Consider the following 24,099-nt stretch of genomic DNA (forward strand, 5'->3'; position numbering starts at 1 on the left):
CTTCTCAAAAATCCATATCTTTGACATAAGTGCTGCTTTCTAAAATATAATATACTTCTTAGTTCCTAGTGTTCCTGGCCACAAGTATTTACCAATGGGGCAGAGAAAGGGCATTTATTTTTCAATTTCCTCTCTTGAATTGTAGCTTTAGATGAAAGGGTCGGGGGGGGGGGAGGTGCACCTGTTCAAAACCAATCTCTAGCACCTCACTACTGCTGAAGGTTATTCCTTAACAGGTACAGCCACTTTTACTCTCTCTAACAGAGCAGCATGCTGGAAATTCTGTGGCTAAGGAAAAACAGACTGTTTAACAGTGAGATGTTTATCACACACTTCAACGAAGCAAGAACTTTGGATTAATAATAGCATAATAACTGTTTATCTCTAAAGTTATATTTTCAAAAAATAGTCCCTTAGACATCTTACGCAGGTGCTTTCTTAAGCAATAAACAATATGAAATATATCAGGGTTTCTCAAACTGTGGGTCAAGACCCACTTGGTGATTCCATTAACTGTACAAGTATATCAATAACCTGATTGTTGGTGGATCATGAAACTGCAACTGATAACAGACTAAGAAATGCATTGATCCTTATGGAAAGTGAAATTGAACCACACCACGCGTTTATTCATGAGTAGACAAACGGGCCTTAATCCATTGCAAAGGGCAGGTTGACAGGAATCCAACAACAGCAGAATGGTCTCAATCTGATAAACGCAGTCCCCCAAAAGCACCCGAGAAGGAAGTTTTTCTCTCCAAGCTGAAGACTGGATGAAACACGATTGTGTTTATTCATGAGTAAGCAAATATGCTTGGGCTCCTGTTGAAGATCAGGTGAAGGGAAATGCAATGCTACCAGAATGGTCCTGATCCAATGAACATGAAGCTCAACAAGTGCTCCAGAAAACAGCCCCCCCCCCATAGTACAGTAAAAAGAGGCTTGAGCTGGTAAGACCTTTTCTTTTTGTCTTGTAAAGCTAGGTGTGTCCTGATAGTGTGTAATTTAAAAAAGTGAGTTCCGGTGCTAGGTTTAGGAACTACTGCTTTATTGGAAAGGATTGTTATCTTTTCCAGATTCCTTTCCCCTCGCCCCCCATCCTCGATAGTGGAGCCTCATCATTCTGGTGTTTTTATGCTGTTTAGAGGGAAGCTTTGACTCTCAATCCACCCCAATCGCAATCTCAATTTAAAAAAAAATGTTGGATTTAAAATTGATTTTGTCACAATGAACTGGTTTAAATATAAGAATGTAAATTGGGCACTGCATAGGGTGAAAATTGTACTAATTTTTTTTGGGGGGGGGCTTGAGGTTATTGCAGGCAGGCTACAGAGAGAGTTCACTTGGTGGAACAGGGCTTGTTTCCCCATCTCATCTCCCCTTATTTGTTTTCCTTTAATTTAATTATTTATAATTATTCCAGTTTATTTATAGCCCACCTAACTAGCAAAAACGGTGCAATTTCAGTATCTGTTGTATTCTCAGGAAAGCGGTTCCTGCTCAATGATGTAACTGTCATGTATGACATCACTTCCAGGTTAATGTCATCACTTCCAATGAGTCCTGAACAAAAAAAGTGGGTCCCGGTGCGATGAAGTTTGAGAACCACTGCACACACAATAAAGTACATCTAATCCAGGACAGAAAGAAAGCCTCAAGTAAATTTCTCAGTAATTTTGGATCAGGGTTATTGAAGGACCTCTTTTTGTATTAGCCTGTTCACTTAGATCAGGGGTGTCCAAAGTTTTGGGCAGGAGGGCCACATAATCTCTCTGACACTGTGTCAGGGGCTGGAGGAAAAAAAAGAATTAATTTATATTTAAAATTTGAATAAATTTACATAAGTTTACATAAATGAATATATTAAAGATGAACTTATATGAATGAATGAAGGTTTTGCAATAGCTCAAGCCCCATAAAAGGTCTTGCACAAAGCAAGGCTGGCCTTTCCTTTGCTGCTGGTACTGCATCACAGATGTGAAACAGCAAGCAGTGGAGGGAGCCCTCATCCCACAGCTCATGTAAGAGGTCAAACAGTCGCCCTCACGCTGAGAGTAGCTGCGTTGGGCCAGTGTGGTCTCCAACAAATCTCTGGAGGGCCAGAGGCTCATTGGAAACTGGGGGCTCCTTGAGGGCCGCATTGGGAGTCCTCAAGGGCCACAAGCGGCCCCAGGGCCGGGGTTTGGACACCACTGACTTACATCATCATCAGAGGTCCTGCTCTGAATTTCTTCCCCTTATATACACCTCCTTAGCAGGTGTAAACTGCATTATAGCCTTCTCTGTGGTAGTGCCTTACCTCTGCAACATCTTGTCTGAGTATATTCCCATGACACCCACACTACTTTTGTTTAGGTCAGCTATTTTCAAATGGTGTGCTACAGCACATTGGGGTGCCAAGAAAGATTCATAGGTGTGCTGCAGGAGTTTGGAGCACAGAGGCTGAAAATTGCTGAAAAATTCTTCCAGGTTCTGTGGTTCTGTTTCTAGGACAACTGTCTGTAGTAACGAATTATCTGTCTCTTTCTCTCTATTCCTCTGCTGGATCTGCATAATCTCCTGGAAACCAGAAGTGACATCACAAGAGGTGCAGATGATAGAGGGGACCATAGAGGTCCACGTGCAGTGTCCTCCCTCTCCTCTCCTCCTCCCCCGAGATTCCAACCAGCTTCACAGAGCAAGTGAACAAGCAAAAACCACTTTTGCTGCTGTTTCTCCTAATTGCCAAAAGAAGGGGGTGTAGATGGCTGCCCTTTAAAACCAAAAACTGTGGGTCCCGACCCACAGTGTGAGAAACAGTGCACTATTGGGTAGCACTGACTTGATGTCATAAGGAGCTAGGAAGCAGTTGTTCTGACTTGGGGTTTATTCTAAACAAGGAAAAGATTATTGCAGCAAAAAGGCAAGACAGAAGACAAACAGCTAAATTGTATGCTTGAGAGCAGAGGAAATGTTTTAAAAAAACAGTTTCTGACTATTTCCCTGTCTTGCAAGTTCACAGATGATCAAGATGACTCAGCTCCTCATCTTCTCTGGGTACTGGAGGGAGCTGTTCTCAGGAAATAATCCTGTTGCTGGATAGCAACAGCCTCTTTTCTGACTTGGTGGGAATCTTCTCATGCCAACTTCAGCTGATTTACTCCTTTTGGGGAAGTATTGCTCTGACTCTAGTAAGTTTAAATGAAACAGACATCAGTGCTTTCCCACTGCCAAGCTAGGCAGATTGACCAATGGGTCTGATGATGAGAAGTAAATGTAGCAGGGGTGCAGAGGGCTCAGCTTGCATGCTTTTGGTGCAATCCTATGCATGTTTACTCATAAGTAAGTCCCACTGTGTTCAGTGGTGCTGACTCACAGGTACGTGTGCATTGGGTTGCAGTGTTTATTCCCTTGGTGATCCAAAATAGACAGGCATTGCCACTACACATTCTTGGTGATGTCTACCCAGTTTTGTACATTGAACAGTGCACTGGTGAAATGGTGATAGTGAGGAGCTGGCTAGCCAAACAGCACAAAGTGAACCTCTTGGCTCAGAGAAATGTGCCTGCTCACTATAAGTGGATTTAAAAGTCTTTAATCGTGAACCAAAGTTGGTAGCACGAATAACATTCGTTTTTGTTCACCATCCAAAGCAGTATTCACACATCACCAGGTGTCACCACAAACCCCTCCCCAACTGCTGGTTCAACTGCACCAAGTTTAAAAAAAAAAAAAAGAGTTTGGGTATTCCGTACTGTATTCAGGTGTACCAAAGTGCCTGCATCACCAGCAGATCCCTTAAATCTTTCCATAGCACCCCAATCCCTTTGTCATGATGCAAGCCAGTGGTATTCAGACCGGGGCGTCACGACACCCCAGCCTGAGGGCCCTGGCCTCTGCCCCCTTAAGGGGCGGGGGCAGGGGGAAAGGCAGCAAGCGCCTGCAAGGCTCCCCAGTCGCTTTGAAGTGAAAGCAGAGCTATCCCGATGGAGCGATCTGCTTTCACTTCAGAGCGGCTGGGGAGCCTTGCAGGAGCTCATGCAGGGCTCCCCGTACCCTGGGGAGGCTGCTGCAGGGACTGGTGAGTACATCCCAGTCCCTGCAGCCCCCCTGAGCAGTGCGATCCTGGGGATCGTGTCGCTGCCTTCCCCCTGCCCCTGCTGCCTCCCTCCCTCCCCCGCAAAGACTTAATGGCTCTCAAACTCTCCCAGAGAGTTTGAGAACCACTGATACAGGCAATTGTGGGGTGCACAAGGCAAATAAAGATGCCTTTATCCAAATAGCGACTCCATGATGCTGTTTTAGGCACTGAACCACAAGCTAGTGTTTGCTCTTCTGCAGATAAAATGGACCTGTAAGATCAGAGTGACTAACAATGGTAAATGTCATACCCTTTTTGTTAAACATTCTACTGGGATTTTGACAGTAAGCATAGCCCACTTGGTATTTCTGCAGATACAGAGCACTTTCTATCAAAACTTCAGTAAGTCAGACAGTCTTTCTTCAGGCAAGATTGCATCCCTTGGGCCTGCAGTGACACATGCTGCCATACCAATTTCAGTCTCCGTCACTCATCTCTTCTCCAGAATAAACATTCTAATGCATGCCACCCAAGGGTTTATCCTCCAACAGCTTATCCTGAAACAAATTTAGCAGCTCACTTGTTGATTCCAGTGCAGACTACAGATAATTGGAGTCAGCAAGACAGCAGCAACACTGCTACATCCAACATCTTCCAAGGTCTCTTCTCCACATATTTTTTTCTTGATCAACATTCACTGTGGCAAGATGACATTCAGATATGGTTGCTCAAGGCTTTCAGGCAGCCAGTGTACACCTGATTCCCCTTCAGGCATCATACAAATTGCTAAACCTGTACATGTAACATACCATTTAAAGAATTCTGGTTGAAACCAATGGGATCTGTTCAGAAAAAAAAGTCTGCATTGAAGGACAAAAGTGGTTTCAAACTGCAGTCTTTGAGCCATTCAAAATGAAGCAGTCCTGTTAAATACTGGCAAGCCAGAACACTAACTGAAAATATTATTATGCAAGGGAAATCAATCACAACCCCTCCTGGCACACTTCTGGGCACTTTTATCAGACAGCTCCCCATTGAAATGCGAAGCTTTGCAAGACCATTGCAATACATGCATACAGGTGGACACTCACAGTTTCTTAGCACAAGTTTCTATTTTTAAATAATACTAAACCATGTATTGATTAAAACATACCCAAGGTCCCAATTAAAACTCACTTTCCTTATCTTTTTTGGTGACTGAGGATTAAGACTCTGCTTAACCTGGGGCACAGAAGCAGAGCAGCTCTTGCTCTTGGTTAAATAATTTTGTATTAAAATTCATCTTTTCCTCCAGCCCACTAATCATACATCCCACCTAGTAATTTGTATTAACCTCCCATAATCCTCCAATCAATTCTGCTCAGTAGGTTAGTAATAAAAATGAATACATAATTATGAAAGTTCAAGATGGGAAAAGTAATCTTATTAACTTATAGTTCCAAAATGACATGATGAAGGGACAAACCACCTCTAATTAATCTTATTCCTAATGAGAGTTCATCCCATAGGCATCATCCCAGTGCCAAAATGGCTGATACTGCACCTGGGGGGCAGCCTTGGAGGTCTGCTCTGGGTAAAGGACCATTTGTGCCCTTACCCAAAGATAAGCCTCTGCAGGGAAGAGGGACATGGGCCAGTGAAACTGGGAGGGGATATGAATTTGGTGGATGCTGCTGCTGCCAAACCCACCCCCTTTCCAGACCCAATCCACCCTCCTCCCTGCCTATCGCCCCCATTCCACCCTTTTCCTGGTAATGTCCAGTTTAACACAAGACATGACATGACATCTTGTGCTGTGCATTTCCCTGCTTGCACTGCTAACAGTCAATGATGCAGCATCATGAATTCTATGCGTTCTAGTCATACATTCTATCAAACTAGAAAGAGAAATAAATCTGGAGTGGCAACAGCTCAGCAACATTTAATTCTGTCCACAGAACCTAATTCAATTACATCCATCAATTTCCATCCCAACTGCAATGGGATTTTCCTATGAGAGTTCCTGGATATCAGGTTTTGGAAACCTGTTTTTGATCATCCAGGTGAGCAGCCCGACCTCTGGTCGCTGTCATTTCCCCCCCTAAAACTAAGCATGCACTGCTCCACCTCTTCTAATTGGCCTGGAAGGAGAGGAAGAGACAGGTTTTTTTGTTGTCAATCAATAGATCCTAGGAAGCTGCCATAAGGTATACAGAATAAAAACATTTATCCAGCCAGTTCAATATTGTCAGCATAGACTGGATGTGGCACTCCAGGGTTGCAGGTAGCCCTACCAGGAGATGCTAGGGACTGAACCAGAGACCTTCTGTATACAAAGCATGTGCTCTACCAATGTGTCATGGTCCTTCCCCAATCTGGTGATGCTACTGGTTCCCACTTCTTGAATCTCAGGTTACAGGAGATCTCCAACTTAAATCTCTTTTAAGTTTCAAATTGGGCTGGTGTTTCTTATCTGATCCATCCAGTTTTTCAGGCTAAAAAGCCATGAACAGTTCCGAAAGCCATAGACTGGAACAAGCGTAAATGTTTCATCGGTACTTGGTGACAACTCCATTTTAAGGTCTGCCCAGTTGCTACTCCCCCATTTGGTTGCACTGTCACCCAAGCACTGCAGTAAAGCAACTCCACCCAAACAGCAGCTGCTGTCTAAGAAAGAACCAATTCACTTAGGAGAGAAAGAGAAAGCAACCCGAGGCAAATGTGACTCAGCATTTTGCCAGGACATTCATCCTGGAAACAAAATGCAGAAAACAAAAGCTTGAGATATCTATTCAAAGTAAAGTAACAACCATTTCAAAACCACAAACCCTCAGGTATTACTGTAATACAAATTACAGCATCATCAATGTCACCGTCTACTGACATCTCTCTCTGGCTGCCTATAAATACCGACTTTAAATTCATCACCATTTCCAGCACAAATGAGTCTCAACCTCTGATAATGGCTTGATATGCCAGTATCTCCTGTATTAGAGCATATAATTCTACTCTTGGCGAGGAAGCCTCTCCTTCAAGACCGCATGCGTTTCACATTTATATTCAAATGATTTGACTTAGCAAATGAAGAATGGGTTTTGTCACATGGAAGAGAAAGTAACTCCAATCTGCACTTATTGGATAGGTGAAAATATTGGGTATGTGAGAACTGCAGCACACAATAAACTACTGAACTTACAGCGGCACAAGTACTTATTGCTAACAACTCACTGGAAAATCCCAGTATATAAAACAGGTTAAACTGGGCGGGGGGAGGGAACACACACAACATATCGGGGAATTGTCTCTAGTTTCTGTTCCACCTGGGTCTGGTGCTGTTCAGGCAAGATCACAAAGGCCCAACTGCAGACTCAGGAATGAAAAATGGGGGCATATTTGTGCATGGTCATAAAAGAGCATCCTAGGAGCAATGGGAGCAGCCTATCTATCTACCATCAGCACAAGAGGAAATAAGGAGAACATGCTTTTCGGAAGCATATTGAATAGTTCTGCTTGTTTTCCCTCATACAAAAATCCAGCACAGTTGTAGATGTTTGGCAAAGTGTAATTAGTAACCACATGGCACTTGTTCTGCAATAACCTTATTCTGAAACTAGCTTCTTAATTTCTTCTTCTTTAGGGCTTCCCTGATATAATTTCAACCAGACAGATTGAGCTTTTTTTTGTTCGTCTGTTTCCAGGCTCCTTTTCTAAGCAGAGCACAAATGCAATAAAAATAATTTATGTTTTCATTTTGTACTTCTCTAGAGTACGATCCATAAACTAAATTCAGCTTTAGCTTCTGCCTTCCCTTCCTAAATGCACAAAGATTCCATTAGCATCCATTTTGCATCATGCCTTAGTAAGCACAGAGCAGTGACTCAGCTGTAATCACTCTGAATCCCAATGCAGAGTCTAGGATGACTCCACAAAACTGATTTACCAGACCACTTCTATTCAGGACTGCAGTTTTATTGAACAGTATTCATGTCACAGTCAAAACAAACCAGTGCTGAGGGCCACTAGATGCTAATCTGTGATAGTATCTGTGATTGCAGTGTTACAAGACACCAAAATGGAAGTAGAAATTAAGACATCACCCCCTGCTACAGTGGTTCTCAAACTGGTGCGTCACAACCCACCAGTTCGTGTAAAGCTTCCTCCGTCTCTTTAAGGGGCGAGGGAAGGGGGGAGGCAGCAACACGATCCCCAGGATCACATTGCTAAGGGGGACGAGGGAGGTGCTTTTACTTACTGTGGACTTGGGCAAACAGCAGGTGGTGTGGGGAGCCCCACGCAGCCCCTCCTCAGGGCACCCTGAGGCTTGGAATGCTGAGAAATAGTGCATGCAAACAACTTCTAGTTTTGCATCGCAACCAGGAAGTGGTTTGCGCATGCTGTTTCTCAACATTCCAAGCTTCTGGGCACCCTGCAGAGGGCTGCGTGGGGCTCCCTGTACCTCCTGCTGCTTGCCCAAGCCCATAGTAAGCCAAAGCACCTCTCCTCACTCCCCTTAGCAATGCAATCCTGTGCATCCCATCACTGCCCTTGCCCTTCCCCTGCAAAGACATGCTTAGGGATTAAGTCTCCCTAAAAGTTTGAGAACTGCCCTACTAAAACAACAGGCCCAATCCTATGCTCTGGCTACACCACGCGATACAGCAGCACTGAAATGGCTTCCACTCTTGTCTGCAGGGCCAGAGCAGCAGCCGAGGTCACCTTGGGGTACAGGAACATGGGTTTTCTTACTCCACATAGAACTCCAGCAGCCCTGATGAGTCTACTCAGATCCATGGCAGCTACTTAGCTAGTGCAGAACCAAGGAGACCTGTATCAGGCTCTGCAGGTTGGCAGGGGGGATAAGATTTGGCACCAGCCTCTGCTATTTATCCCACCCCCTCCTGGGCCTGAACCACCCTCCAGCCTGCCCTGAAATGCAGCCCCACCAAGTGGCAGGGATACTTATCAACAGGTAGTCTTCTCCTGTGTCCAGCTGGTATGGAAGCTCAGCTCTGACTAGTGCGAACCTCTATGACGGTGCCGCGCATTGCCTGTCGTTGACAAAGTGTCTTACAGCACTTTCACAGCAGCTGTTGCGGGGGAAGTGGTGGGCCACCAGCACTGCCTTGGCATAGGATTGGCATAGGATGGGCATAGGCCCATCTACTAACTCTCCTCTCCAACTTCCCAGCTGCTACTGCTCATCACCACGGCTTCCTGGTAAGCCTGCCAACATAGCACCCCAAAAACAATAATGCACGTTGTACAATGAAGTACATAGAACACAAACACAGAAGTACACCTTGTTGAGGACCCTCTCAAAACTTGAGCCAGGATCCCTTGTGTTGGATTCTAGATTGTAGGTCTGCAGCTTGGGGGTGCCTGGGTTTTGGCTGTGGCTAGGGGAGTCTTTGCCCAGTTTTGGTTTGCACACCAGTTGCACCTCTTCCTGGATCATTCAGACATGGCTACAGTGACTCATGCATTGGTCCTGTGAAGACTGGATTACTGTTACTTCAAAATACTGCAACCAGGTGGCTAATGAGAATTAGAGGGTGTGACCATCTGCATGATGGCTAACCTATTTCTGGACACAATTCAAAGTGCTGGTGCTTATCTTTAAAACCCTGCATGATTTTGGACCTAGAAACAAGAAGGATCTTCTCCTCCCAGATGAAGACCATTCTCTGAGTTATCTGGGGAGGCTATCCTGCACATGCCATCATTCAGGAATACACAGCTAGTGGTAAGATGTGGGAAGATCTTCTATGTTGGCGCCCATTATTAGATTTCTTAGAAGAAGCTCAGAGACCAGGAACATTCTCCAAGAATTCTCTGAAAATCCAACTAATTATGAGGTGGGCTGGGTGAGGCAGAAGTACCCTCAGAATGAATTAGCTTTGGCTAAGTCGGTTTTATTGCCACTTTAAATGTACCAAAGAGTGGGCAAGCAAGCCAGTGGCAGTCGTGACCAGGAGACCTTTGGGAGAGGGCATCCCAAAAGGGTGAGAACATCTGGTCTGATGCTAGCCCTGCAAAGAGGAGCCCTTAGTTTTCCATCACAATCATGTCAAGAAGAGTGCTGTCTAATTCAAAATCAACCTGAAGGACTTATGAAGAGAAGGCAGACCTTTTTCCTTCATCCTTATCCAACTCCCCATCTTTGACATTCCATCCCTGAACTCTGCCAACAGACTATCTTTGCCATTCCAACAGCATTTCTTACCAGTCTTCTGTCCATATACACCCACTCATTTTTCAATCAGACATCTCTTATTCATCATTCCTCAAGGTGTTAACCAGAAAGATTTAATTCCCCTTCACTCTCTAGTATTTGTTTTCTGGTGACTGAAACAGATATTTGGTAAGTTACTGGTGTCGGGAGGGAGCTTTTGTTATACCAGCTCAGTTGACTTTTTTCTACAATATTTGAATACTCAATTTAGGTTATTCAAATATATTTCTGTGTTAATCAGAAAATCAGGAGGAGGTTGCCGCACAGTTAACCAATTAATCTTTTTAAAATGTGAGGCCCAGAGTCAAGTTTTAATAAGGTCAGATTGCTTTGGTGATGTCTCATGTTTATTCATATCCATAGCCTGCGTTTCCCAGTTCTTTAACACCGAAGCTGATATTTTCAGTCATCCCCTTTTCTGCAAATGAGTCATAAATGTACAAATCGATCCTGACCCATTCTTCCAGCATGCTGCACATTCAGGTATATTTAATGTAATCCAGGCAGATTCTCTGGAGGATGACAGGTAGTTTGTGTTGTTTGGGAGCGGAATGATATGGAATTGGATACACTGGATGCATTGTAAAGGATGTCTCAGTAGCAGCTGGAAGTAGAACTCTCTCCACAGTTGCCCCATATGGTGAGTCACTAGGGCAATGGGTTGGAGCATATCCCTAGATCAGCCCATGGACCAGATCAGCCCACCTCTCAAAGTCATCTCGTCCACATGGAGCTTTGAATGCAAAGACTCCTGCCCAATTTGCTGCTTGACAGACAGGGTGCTGCACTGCAGAGAGACTCCATAAGCCTGGGCAGGCAGCTTTGCCATTCCCTGTCCAGCATGCAGCAAATTGGGAAGAAGGTTCTACCTCCCAAGCCAGTTCCAGGAGCTCAGAAACCCTAAAGTCCGGCAATTACATGATATCATCGCTGAACATCTGGCCCCGTTCACCTGAAAACTACATCCTCTGCCAAAGGTGATTCCCTAGATGCCTAGAAACCTACCCTAGATGTTATTGAAGTGACTTGACCCATCATTGGCCATTAGCTTCAACAGGAAGGGTTGTGAAGGCTTCCTGTTCAGGTTAAGACTTTGGACAACAATTGTCTGTCCATTGACACTGTGTTATTTTTATGCCATTTTAAATTTTGTGAGCTGCCTTGAAAGCCTTCCTAATGGGAGACAAAAGATAGTACTAACTATTACATAAATGAAGCCTCATGGTGACACCTCCCCTGCAATAAAGATATACCATTTAATACTCAAATGGTATCAGGCCCATCTGCAGCAAACCTGAGAGGACAATTGCTTTGTCTAGCTCAGCGTTTCCCATACTATGAGTCGGGAACCCACTTGGTGGGCTGTGACCCAATTTCTGGTGGGTCCTGCAGAACCTCCAATGAAAACAGGGGTGATGGAAAGATCAGATAACTAATTGCCTCAAGACCTGAGGCTGTTCAAAAATCGGATAGCTGCTAACTGCACTGCAAAGAGCTGAGCACCTGCAGTTTACAAGGAGCTGAGCTCAAGCAGTTTGCAAGCTTGTGGTAATAGAGCGAGATAAATATTTGCGTGTCTTTTTTCTGGTATGTTTGTTTTTTTCCCCAAGTCTGTTCGTGATAGGTAGTGGGGGCAGGTAGTGACAGGTAGTGGTAGGTGCCTTATCTCTACAAGGGAGCTCTATATAATAGCCATGTTAGATTTCACAGCTGAGGGGGCAAACCCAGTGATGAAATTAGCCTTCTATAGGGGCATGGTATGTCACGCATACCTGCCTCAGTCAGTCTATATAGCCAGGAAATCTTTTTTTTTCCCCTTTCTGGAGTGGGTAGTGCTGTTTCAGCATTTCAGCTTCCTTGATCAATATGTTAGGACTCTTAAGAAAAAATAATCGCATGAGAAGATTTTTTTTTTTGCTTTAAAGTCTAGACGCCATGCAACAGCTCCCACAATCCATTCTATCTCATATGCAGACAAATCTTATAATTTGCTCTTGAGATGGTTTTCTACTAGGGTTGTCTTAAACCTTCATCACAAATCAAAATGAAATTTAGGACTTTGGGAGAAAACAAACACTAAACACAGGCTTCAGCCTGTCTCTGGCTCTTAGCCTGCCAGCCTGCTTGCATTCCACAACTCCTATTGTGACTTTGCCGGCATGCCTGGAAACTGCTAATTAGCCTTTGGTAAACACACCATCAGTTGCAGAGTGCCACGCCAATGAAAGGAGGTAAAGGGTTGCAAAACATGTTGTTGGCAGCTATTTGTACTCATAAAGCTGTCAGGTAGTTTATGGCTGATCCACATTTGCTTACAGCTCATTAAAGTTTATGGCAGTGGATGTGGTGGCTCCTTTGAAATGGTGACAGCCAGAGGTCTGAAAATAATGCTTGCCCCCTTTCCTGAACAGCAGGTCCCGCCTGCAAACTCCATGAACATCTTGGCTCTTTGCATTCAGTGACTGGTGCCAATTGCTGCAACTCTGGGATCGTCTGCATTAGTCTTCCAAACACAGACCATTAGTCCAGCTAGACCACTTGTTCCCAGCCCATGGTCTGCAGATCACATGCAGTCTATGAGACCCTGAGAAGTGGTCCTCGATGTCTCAAGAAAAAAAAAAGATTGCCTTCAATTACTTCCAGAGTCAATGGAAGCACTACCCCACAGACCATCAAAGAGGGCAGAGAACAGACCACCCATACTCTCAGCTGGCAAGAAAAACAGCAACACAAATGTGTCACTGGTGTTGATGTCACCCGGTAGAGATCTCATTACTTCACACTCATTATGGATCTCCTCCCATACCAGGTCATACAGAATAAATTACAATATCATACACACAACCTAAATGCAGTGGCATCACTAGGGTTCATGTCACCTTCATTAACTTTATTTTAATATATAAGAGTCATTCAGAAAAATCAATAACTAACAAAAAAAAAAACAGTGGCCAACCTGATGACATTCCCATGACTCATACTAACATTTGATTGTTCTCTGCTGTGTCATAACAACACTTCATTGGCTCTTGGAAAAATAAGTCTCATTGGTCAGATTTGAGTTAATAAAATCCACTTTTTGTTAAATAAGGCAGTTGTGTCTTCCATTTCTGGTTATTGTCTATACCTTTTGATAGGATACAAATATTTTAATGTGGTTTGCATCACTGCATTCTGCAGTAAATTACACATTGAATTATATATGGTGGTATTATTTGAAAATACCAAGATTTTCAAAATTTTGACCAGTAGTGGTGTCACCTTCCCCCCCCCCAGTGCATCACCCAGCACGGCCCACATTCCCCCACCATCCCTAGCAATGCCACTGCAGCAGCCCAAATTTTCTCTATAAATAATAAATCTAATAAATCTCTAATAATCTCTCAAAAAATCTAATAATCTCTAATTATTACAAATTAGATTTAATTGTATTTTTAATTTATTTTTTGTGTGCAGGGGTGGGGGCTGCATGTGGTCCAGATGATTCTAATTTTTGCCTCAGTGGTCTACGGGCTCCGAAAGGTTGGGAACAACTGATCTAGACCAATACTAAGTGACAAAAGGCTGTCGAAATCTTCTCCAATTACAACAAATTTAATTGTATTTTTACAATTTAATTGTATTTTTAATTTTTTTTTGTGCAGGGGATGGGGGGTGCATGTGGTCCAGACGATTCAAATTTTTGCCTCAATGATCTGCAGGCTCCTAAATGCTGGGAAGAACTGATCTAGACCAATACCCTCTAAGCTACAAAAGACAGCCTTGGAGGCTCCAGTTTGCATCAGGATTACAATGTATGGGAAATGGGAAATTAACCCTTTCCCCTTGCACCATTTGCCAGTTGAAAATTCCCCCTTTCTGTTATTTGCCCCGGAGCCTGCTATTTGCTGCAAATTGTAGCTTTAGAGGAAAACTGACTTTGGAGGAGTGACTTTCAACAAGAAAATGGCAGAGGTAGGAAAGGTTAACCTCCCCGTGTGACACAACCAGACAGCCAGTCTGAAGCACATGACTTCAAAACAGTTTTAACATGTAATTTAAAATTATTTTAAATTGGACAATGATAGGAATATTTCTAGGGCAAATGTTTCTGGGGCACAGGGAACAGTTCTTCGTAGTATAAGAGGGGTTTTTCCCATTCATTTAAACTTCTGATTCATGAACTCAAATATAATCAGAAATTATCAAATGTGCTTCTTCATTGTAAGATCAACACATGTGATGCTTAAAAATCTTTTGGGGTTGGAGAAAATAACATGAGACAATACAAGGGCTGCTTTCACAAATCCTCTGGCAAAGATTTTCTCCCTTTTCTTGTGTATCTAAATTCCCTGCAATATAAAGGGGCTGTATTTTGATTGTCAAGGTCAGGATTTGTTTTTAAGCACTCTCTCACATAGAAATGGGAGGCACTGCACTGAACCCAATTTGCTTAAGCAGTTGGAGAGCCTGGGAATGGAGGGTGGGAGCCTGGGAATGGAGGGTGAAGACGCAGGTGGTTAAAGTGTTTATAAAAGCACCTATTACTAATGCAACCAAGAAACATTTATGGCCGTAATGGGATCTGTGCTTGCTTAAGCCCTAAATTACAGTCACCTAGTATTACAGCACAAGTATAGACTGATTTTCTCCTGCTGGTGGTGTTCTTTGTGCATGCATTTGTGCATAGTCTTTACAAAAGCCTGTGTACTGTGCATTGCTCATACTTACCTGTCTATCTCATGCATTAAGAAATACCTTTATTATGCATGCTGTAGGAAGTTTTCTGGTGCAAGTGCACCCCACACTGGCATAACCTTAATGCTTGAATGGAAATATGTAATGCCGTAACATTGTTTTAGGGACAGACAAATACTGCAAGTATGTGTCTGGATGTACAGCTGCTGTTCAACTTGGCTTTAAACTGCCTCTCTTTGCAAACTGGGGGCATAAAGCATGTTCTTACTACGTATTATCCATTCCTACAGGAAGCACCAGGAAAATGTGCTGTTTACAGCACCTCATCCAGATGTTTGTGGTACATTTTTTGTAGTATCACTGTGGTCTTTGTGGGTGATATCCCCAGACCTCCATATCCCCAGACCTCCTCATACCAGTGTGGGGAGGGTTAACTGCCCCCCCTTAATGTGCCAGACTCTGAACCTCACTGTTTCCCATGTTCTAGCTAAGCACTCACTTTTGAGTGCTTCACTTTTCCTCTTCCTCTCTGTCCCCCTCTTTCTTGTCCAATCTAGGCTGTGGAATGTGAAGCAGTGAAGGTGAGTAGGTAGACAGAGATGGGCACCAGGCACTGCTCTGCTACCTGAGGCAACCACTTCAGTTAGTCTCATGGATGGGCCATCCCTGGATTCCCTTTACAGGGATGTCAGATATGAACTGGATGATGAAGTAGACACATTGTATAATTTCCCATGCTGAAGCTAAGCATATCTGGATCTAATATGGACTGAGATGGGGTACTCCTTAGGAACATTATGTGTGCTGCCTTGAGTTGAATGGAATATAATGAAATAAAAATCTGATTAATAAGAATTAAAAACATTAGCCAGAAACATCAACCTCCTTACCCCCAACATAAGAACAGCCCCACTGGATCAGGCCATAGGCCCATCTAGTCCAGCTTCCTGTATCTCACAGCAGCCCACCAAATGCCCCAGGGAGCACACAAGTTCTTTTGGACTTGATTAGCTATGGGCAGTGAAAGTGATCTGACCATTGCAACCTCAGTGTATTATTCCTGCAGTATAATTTATATTTTCATGTATATTTAAGTACAAAACATTATGTAAGCAACAACTTGAAAGCTTTTTTAAAAGATTCTTGAAAATCCAGTGCCTTGCAATTTTCTGAGTGACATTTGTACAAAGAAATTGATTTTCATCCATATTTAGAGTAGTAAATGATGACTTGTTCTTCACTTGGAACACCAACATTATGCAGGTGACTAGTGCCCTTTGGTGGCAGACACCAGTATAACATCACACATAGACAAAACTTGAATATTGTTGGCATCCTTCAGTCTTGGAAGACTATGGTATTGTGCTCTGAATGGTGGTTCTGGAACAGTGTCCTCTCCAGTGCGCGAAGCCTGGGTAAAGTAGATATGGAGGATAGACTGTTTCCCATGCAGCAAATCCCCCCTCTCCATGTCGCTGAAATGGTCCAATGGAAAGGCAGAGGCCAATACGGTTTGTTCCAGTGGCGTCACAGGAGTTGCCAGAACGTGACTATGTTAAGCCATGAACTGCCTCAGGGACTCCGGCTCCGGATTTTGCCTCAAGGTTGACTCCTGAAGCCTTTTCCATAACTGGATGTAGCCACAAGGCAGTGGAGGTTTAGGATCAGAGTTCCCTTCTCTTAGATGAGCTGCCTTCCCAGGCTGATGAGTCCCATCTACCCAGTGGCTGTTTAGTCGCCTCTTACGACAAGTACAGCCAAACTGAGGACCTATTCTTATCCCCCAGCCCCCACTGGTTAAACTTGTATAAGGGATGTTGGAAAAGAAATAATTAAAATACTGCAATTTTTCAAAAACTTAATATGAGTTAAGTTCAACACTACAAAATCTGTCATTGCAATAGTTACAAAAGTCACAAGAATGCAATATAAAATACTGAAGCCCAATTCTTCCTCTAAATGTCCATTTTTCCCTTTATTTCATTATATGACATAAAATCTGTCTCAGAGTATATGTGAAAGGGCACATTTTCAAACATTAAGAGACAATGCATTTTGACTGTTGTATCTATTAAAATCTATTAAAAATCTATAAAACGGTAAATGTTTTAACAATCCTAAATTGATTGGTAAAATCAGATTTTTTTATATTGACTAGACAAATTAAAATAGAAAGTTTTCAATACTGGGATTGTGGTTTGCATGCAATGGGAACTACAGTACATCAAAGGAACTCTTTAAAAAAATCTCACTCTTGACCAGCACAAGGGGGTACTTTGCTTCATGCGCACACACACAGAGACACGCACACACAAAGGGCTACACTAATGGCAACCAGGGGCTTTGATGCTTCTGCCTGCCAAGCCTCATTGTGATATCAGCAGTGGTCTGTCAATACTATAATGAAACCCGTGTTAGAGAGATATTATAGCTTCTGGCTGACATTCTTTGTGGGGTTGTGTGGCTGGTTAATAGTCCATTTGTTGGCAACCTTCAGTTTTGAAAGACTCTGGTATCGCGCTCTGAATGGTGGTTCCGGCACAGCGTCTAGTGTGGCTGAAAAGGCGGATTCGGGAGTGAATAGTCCATAACCATCAGCTAATAGTTGGGAGATAGTTGGAACCCCTCTACACTTTGAATGAGATACTAATCCCAGCTTGTGTCAATCCTCTAGGAGGCAATCCTCCAGTTCAGGGAAGGGGAGACGTACTCTTTGTGTGTGTGCATGCACATGCAGGGTGCAATATGTGGGGTTCTATATACTTATTGTATGAATGCATGTAGGTCAGGAAGGAGCCGTGATGCCATTCCCCCTCCATGCATGTTTATTTAGCCCTTCATGATGTCTAGAAAGGGCAGAGGCAGAGAGAGACCTGTGTGTTGGCTAGAAGTTGACAGCACCCTTTGCTGTGTATGGCCTCCCTCCGGGGATCTGCTCCCTTATAGTAGGGACTCTGCCTCTAATGAACTCTACTTCTACATTTCTAAATTAAACAAAATTACAGAATGCTACAGTCGTATGTTTTCACAAGTCTTTTTCAAACCAAGTACCATTGCACCTGAAATGTCATACCATGCAGAAGACTAGCAACCCAATCCTGAGCTGCCTGGCACCCAGAGGAGCAGCTGTGCCAAAATGGCTACCACTGCATTTTATGGGCTCTGTGGCAGCTGTCAGAGTCTCCTCAGGGGAAAGGGACATTTGTTCCCTTCCCCCAGGTATGGGCGCAAGCCCCGCAATGGTTCCCTTGCAGACTGCACCGGCTATTTTGCCAGCACCAACTGGAGGAGTTTCATGTCAGACTTTTCAGTCCAACACTGAGCAGAGCTGGGCTCTGCCAGTTCCACCATCCTCTCGTCCCAGTTCCTCCCCCATTCCACCCTCTCCCCCCCTTGAAATGCTGACAAACCTTACTGCCACCCAGAGCTCTTCCCTGTCCAGCGCTGGGCTCAGTGACAACTGGTACTGAGCCAATGCCAGCAGTACTAATACAGAGGGTGCTGTAAACATGCTTTACAACATGTTTACAACACCCAGTACTGGCAATACGCTCGTACTGCCAGTGCAGAAGATTTCAGGATTAGTCTCTGGGCAGTGTTTCTCAAACTGTGTTTCTCAAACTGGGCCCACTAGGTGGGTCGTAAGCCAATTTCAGGTGGGTCCCCATTCATTTCAATATTTTATTCTTAATAAATTAGACTCGATGCTACCATAGCATGTGACTGCATTTGGGGAAACGTTATAGACCTGTACTTTTAACAGACTACTGTGTATATGCTTTTAACAATGATAGTAAATAGGATTTACTCCTGGGTAAGTGCAGGCAGGATTGCAGCCTAGGATTGTTAAAAATTTCCCTGCTCGATGATGTCACTTCCGGTCATGACATCACTTCTGGTGGGTCCTGACAAGATTCTTTTTCTAAAAAGTGGGTCCCGATGCTAAATGTGTGAGAACCACTGCTCTAGGGAATTCACAATTTGCATTGTTTCCTATGGGCCAGTTTCCCAATGAATAACACTTCCATGATTCTGTTCTGGTCTGCACTGGGTGCCTCTGCAGCAGCTTTCTGCAAAGAAAAAGACATAGTGAATCCCAAAAATGGGATTCCAATACACTTCTAATAGGTTTAATTTGGCCCTATTTATTATTTGCATTTATTTTAATTGTGTAAGTGATTTGATGATGGTTGGCAACCTTCAGTCTCAAAAGACTATGGTATAAGCCTACAGCACCCAGCATTCCCAGGCAGTCTCCCATCCAAGTACTAACCAGGCCTGACCCTGCTTAGCTTCCGAGATCAGACGAGATCGGGCATGTGCAGGGTAACAGTTGTTATATCCTGCCTTTCCCTCTGAATAATAATTGTATCCATCAACTGAGTTTTTGAATATCAAGGCCAATAACCTCTTAAAATGAAAATACGTAACTTCTCATAATGAAAATCCTGTAATTCAGGCCTTGGGAGTTTCTATTCACTTAAATCAATCATTCCAGCTGAATTGTTCTATAATTGACTGATGAGATTCAAAAACCTTGTTTTGGAAACCAAACATGTAAAGAATCAAAACCAGGAGTGAACTGCATTCTCTTTCTATCAGTCGAGTTCCTTCATGGATTTTTAAAACTCATTTCACAGAATCTTTGCACCCTCCAGCTTGCATTAGCACATATGGATGTTCGATAGCTGTTGGCAGAATTGATGGGGGGGAAAGGCTAAACAGTTCCATCTTAGCTAGCAGGGCTGGCCTGAAGGCAACCAGCTGCCACACACTCTTCAGATCCTTTCCTTGCTTTGCTACATATGCATGTCCATATGTTGCAATGTTGTGACCACTCTCAAAGCAAAGCCATCACCCTAGTCAGCTTAGGAAAAGGCAGAGGCACAAGACTCTGTAACACAGGCCTCTACTAGGTACGGTCAGCCTGTGCAATGGTTACCAAACTGATGTAAATCCTAGATTCCCAATGTGAAGCCAACTAAACATTCTGTGAAACTGTCCCTGGCAATATTTAACTCAACAGCAGCAACTGCAACTGAAGGCAGTCACTCATTAGGTGTGTGCGAACAATTAACTAACGGCCCAATGCTATGGCCTCTAGCACCAGCACTGAGCTCCAGTATTGGCACTGGGTGTTGCAAATGTGCCGTAAGGCACATCCATGACACTCAGAGAGGAGTGAGCACTGGCCCAGCACCAGTCTTCACTGCACACATCACCAAATGGATGCCACCTGGTCTGTGGTAAGCCCTGCTCCACTGTACAAGATACAGCAAGATAGCCAGTGCAGACTTGAGAAGCCCCATTGTGGGGCTTGGGGCTTTCCCCAGTGGAAGGGGACAAAAGTCCCTCTCCTCTGAGGAGACCTCCAGTGGCCCTGGTAGTGCCACTGGGTGCAGCAGTAGCCATTTTGGCATCGCTGCACCCAGTGGCACTACTGGGAATAGGATTGGGCTGCCCATGTAGTAAACCAGACTGTGTAGAATTCTTCTAAGAAAAAAGCAAGCTCCTGGCACATCAAATTACATAAATGATGCTACCAGAGATGTTATTCCATGAATAAGAGAGAACTAAAATTGATCTGTTGAACTGGCCTACCATAAAATTAGACTGGGAAATTCTGCACTCTTAAATCCCTTGCCACAGTTTAGATTATGCAAACAGCCCTGTTCAGGTATTGTATGAACGCATTTTGTGGGGAGCAGAACACACCCATGTATACAACTGCATACATGGAGGGCTCTTCCCCATGTGACTGGGAATCCAATATTTTCAGGTCCTCCATGCATTTGGCTGTACATCTGAGATCTCTTTCAGGCCTCACTCTGAGTGTACAGTGGGCAGTTTCATACTCGCAGAACTGCTTGGAATATGATTGGGGTCTACAAGTATAACAACACTTTAAAGCAGCAGTTCCCAAAATGTGCATTGCAGGACCACCCAGGGCACCATGGCGAACTCACAGGGGTGCTGACACTCCCAGTACCATCTTCTTGGCTGGGCTGAGATCACGCAAGATATCACACAATCTTGGGGGGGGGGGGTTGTTTGCTGGTGGCTGCCTCATGCTCTTGTGGAATAGCACTGCCACAACAGGGTGCCAGGAAAATTCCTGCTACACTAAGGGCACTGTGACCAGGGTAAGTTTAAGCACCACTGCTTTAAAGAGATGTATTATTTACCCTGAGATAATCAGGGTAAATATCACCTCCAGCTTTGGGAAGTTTGCTGTCATTCACACAGATAGGAAAGGAAAGGTTTCATTTAACGTTGCACTTTTCTACAATGCAGCGGGAGAAGAGCCGAGGCCATCCCAAGTGGAAACAAAAGCTGGGGAGCAACACTGTGCCAAGACAGCCACCAAAACAATGGCTGCCTCGATATGACTAATGTTGGTGACACAGGCCAGTAGAACAGAAATCCGGCTGTGGCTTCCCAGAAACCTTGTAGTAATACAGAGAAAATCCTTCAGTGACATTCGTACGCTGGCAGGAAAAGACCATTTGTTAATGCCAACAGCTGCCTTGGAAACTGCTTCTTGGAAGGATTAGTGCACAACGTATTGAATTTTGACTGGGGCTTTGAATGTCAAACAGGCTGGACAGCATGTAATATAGCTATTTGTCCTGGGCTGGCAAGGGGGAGGTTAGCAAGCACCTTCGTACCTAACTCTAGACTTATTAAACAGATTTCAAAGCCATTCCCTCTCACCCAGGAGAACTCTGGGAAATGAAGTTCTGTGAGAAGTCAAGCCTATAACAGAACACTCAGCAAACTTCCAGAAATATTGCAAGGTCAAGAGCAAAGGTCAAAAGCAAACTCAGTAGGCAAGAGTGGTGATCGTCTGCAAGCTTTATTTTGTTGCCAGCAACGGGCTTGTCAGGGACTCCTGTCCAAAGTGAAGAGAGCAATGAGAGCCATGTGGGAACTCTCAGAGCCCTCAGAGAGAGCAATTTTCCAGTGTGAGCCTTTCACTTATATTTGATTCTGGCTCCTTTGTTTGAGGAGTCTTACACTTCTCATTGGCTGGTGTGTGACATCAGAAATTGGGGCTTTCTCAGGGTTGGCAACAGATAACTTTACAAACATTTGATTGGTTGGTTTCAAGTTACAAGTTCCAAAAAAGGCGAATACATACATTGAGACATCTAGAAAACATTGTTTCCAACAACCACTAGATGGCACTGTTTACTCATTTACTGGCTTTGGTATGTCTTGTGCTTATTTCTGACCCTGACAGAGCCACCAGTGTTATCTTTCTAAATTCCTTTCTGTCTGGTCTCATCAATCACTGTGGGCTTTCTGCCAACCTCTGTTTTAAACTAAGCCTTTTGGTCTTTTCTCTATTCCATGTGTGATACTCCCTTTTTGAACCTTATCTGATGCTTTGGCAGTTTGCCCAGAAACATTCCTTTGCTAATTTACAGCCCGTCTGCTGCTTGCAGTTTCAGATAAAGACCAGAAAAATGCTTTTTGGTACTGAACATATAAGCATGCTGAGTATATGAATATAACATTTTCCCTATTTCTTAAACATATAAACCAATAATTTGTTTTAAACTAATTTAGCTATAAACACCCACAACATAGCATAAACATTTGGTTTCATGGCCTTGTCGCATAACTACAACACAATTCTCTGGGGGAGATCTTGGCTATTTCTTGTGCTCTGCACAAGCACTTCAAAGGCAGTGGGTTTGGAGCACCAGACTGCTGTGGAAAGGCTTTAATATCACGTTCCCCAGCATTGTTCATAGCCGACTCACCACCATGAGTAAGATGAGTCAGAAAGGTCCCACCCAGTTGGTCCCATCCTCTAGTAACAGTTACACCCACTGTGGCCTGGCAGTATGCTTTGGGGGGTGGGGGGACACTATTTCCCCTGGGCTCATTGGAGGCCTGCAAGTTCTACAGCTGCAGTGCCAGGAACACCAGGGAGCTGAGAAGAGGCTTTAATATAATGTCTTTTGGAAGAGCCACCAAGTGATCAGTTGGTTGCTTGGCAATCTGTCAGGAGCCTTTTTGGAGATCATAACCTTGGAAGGCAGAATAAAGAAATAGGGCACAATCCTAATCAACTTTCAGCACTGACATAGCTGTGCCAAAAGGGCATGCACTGCATCCTGCAGTGGGGAGACAGTCAAGAAGGCCTCCTCAAGATAAGGGCATGTTTGTTACCTTACCTTGGGACTGCATTGCAGCTAGGTCAATGCTAGAAAGTTGGTTAGGATTGCACCCACAGCGGCATAAAGCCAAAAGTAAACATGTAGCATAGATGTAGCATCATTAACCTGTGCAAGAGCTGTGTGCCGTTCCCCAGAATGTTATACTCAAGTAGAAAAAGAACATTAAATGGAACAGTTCACCAAGAAGCAGACCCAAGCTGTTTCCCTGTTGCTTCCCCCCCTTCCTAGTGGCCTGTTTAAATGACCAAATATCTGTTGCTGAGTGATGCAGAAGATGCTACTCTTAATCAATACAAACCATAATAAATGGAAATTGGCTGCCCTCAGGATGGATTGCAGCTTGTCCAACATCAACAACATAAATCAAAAGCTCAAACTGTCATATCAACCCCTCTCTATTTTGCATTAGTGTTATTACCTGGAGAAAGAGGGACACTTCATTAGACATTCATAGCAGTGGGTTCATGAATATCTGCTTGCATTCTGACATGTCTCTAACAAAGCCATAGATGCCGGATTGTTGAGTCATAGGGAGTGTGCAGGCAGGGCCTGCCTTAGGGCAATTTGACTGAATTGGGCCCTGCACCTGGGGAGGCACTGCACTGGGGCAGTGAGCAGAGTGCCCACAGCCAGAGCCTCCATTCTGTAGCTGATGCTACAGGAATATTCCATGCTGATGTGTCGCGAGGACAAGGCAGCAAGCAGAGCACTGCTGCTGGACAGCCCTCCCTCCCACTTACCCCTAGGTCTGATTGACCTGAAATCAGCCCCCTGTCCAAAACAGTTGGCGGCGACGCTGCTGGTAGGTGCTTCGCCACTGCTGTTCATCCTGGTGAGCAGGGGGCCCCGCAGGGGTGGGGGACTCGCAAAGATGTTGTGCATTGGGCCCTGCAGCTCCTAAGGCCAGCCCTGTGGACGTGCATGCAGCCAAGTGGAATACATTGCACATCGCTGCGCATCTG

General features: G+C 44.1%; 1 pseudogene; it reads right to left on the reverse strand.

Annotated features, from left to right (window-relative positions):
• Positions 1–19,172: 19,172 nt before the first annotated feature.
• On the reverse strand, positions 19,173–19,292 carry LOC136642786 (5S ribosomal RNA; annotated as a pseudogene).
• Between the last annotated feature and the right edge of the window lie 4,807 nt (positions 19,293–24,099).

The sequence above is a fragment of the Tiliqua scincoides genome, chromosome 2 (genome assembly GCF_035046505.1).
Source record: "Tiliqua scincoides isolate rTilSci1 chromosome 2, rTilSci1.hap2, whole genome shotgun sequence".
Classification (NCBI taxonomy): domain Eukaryota; kingdom Metazoa; phylum Chordata; class Lepidosauria; order Squamata; family Scincidae; genus Tiliqua; species Tiliqua scincoides.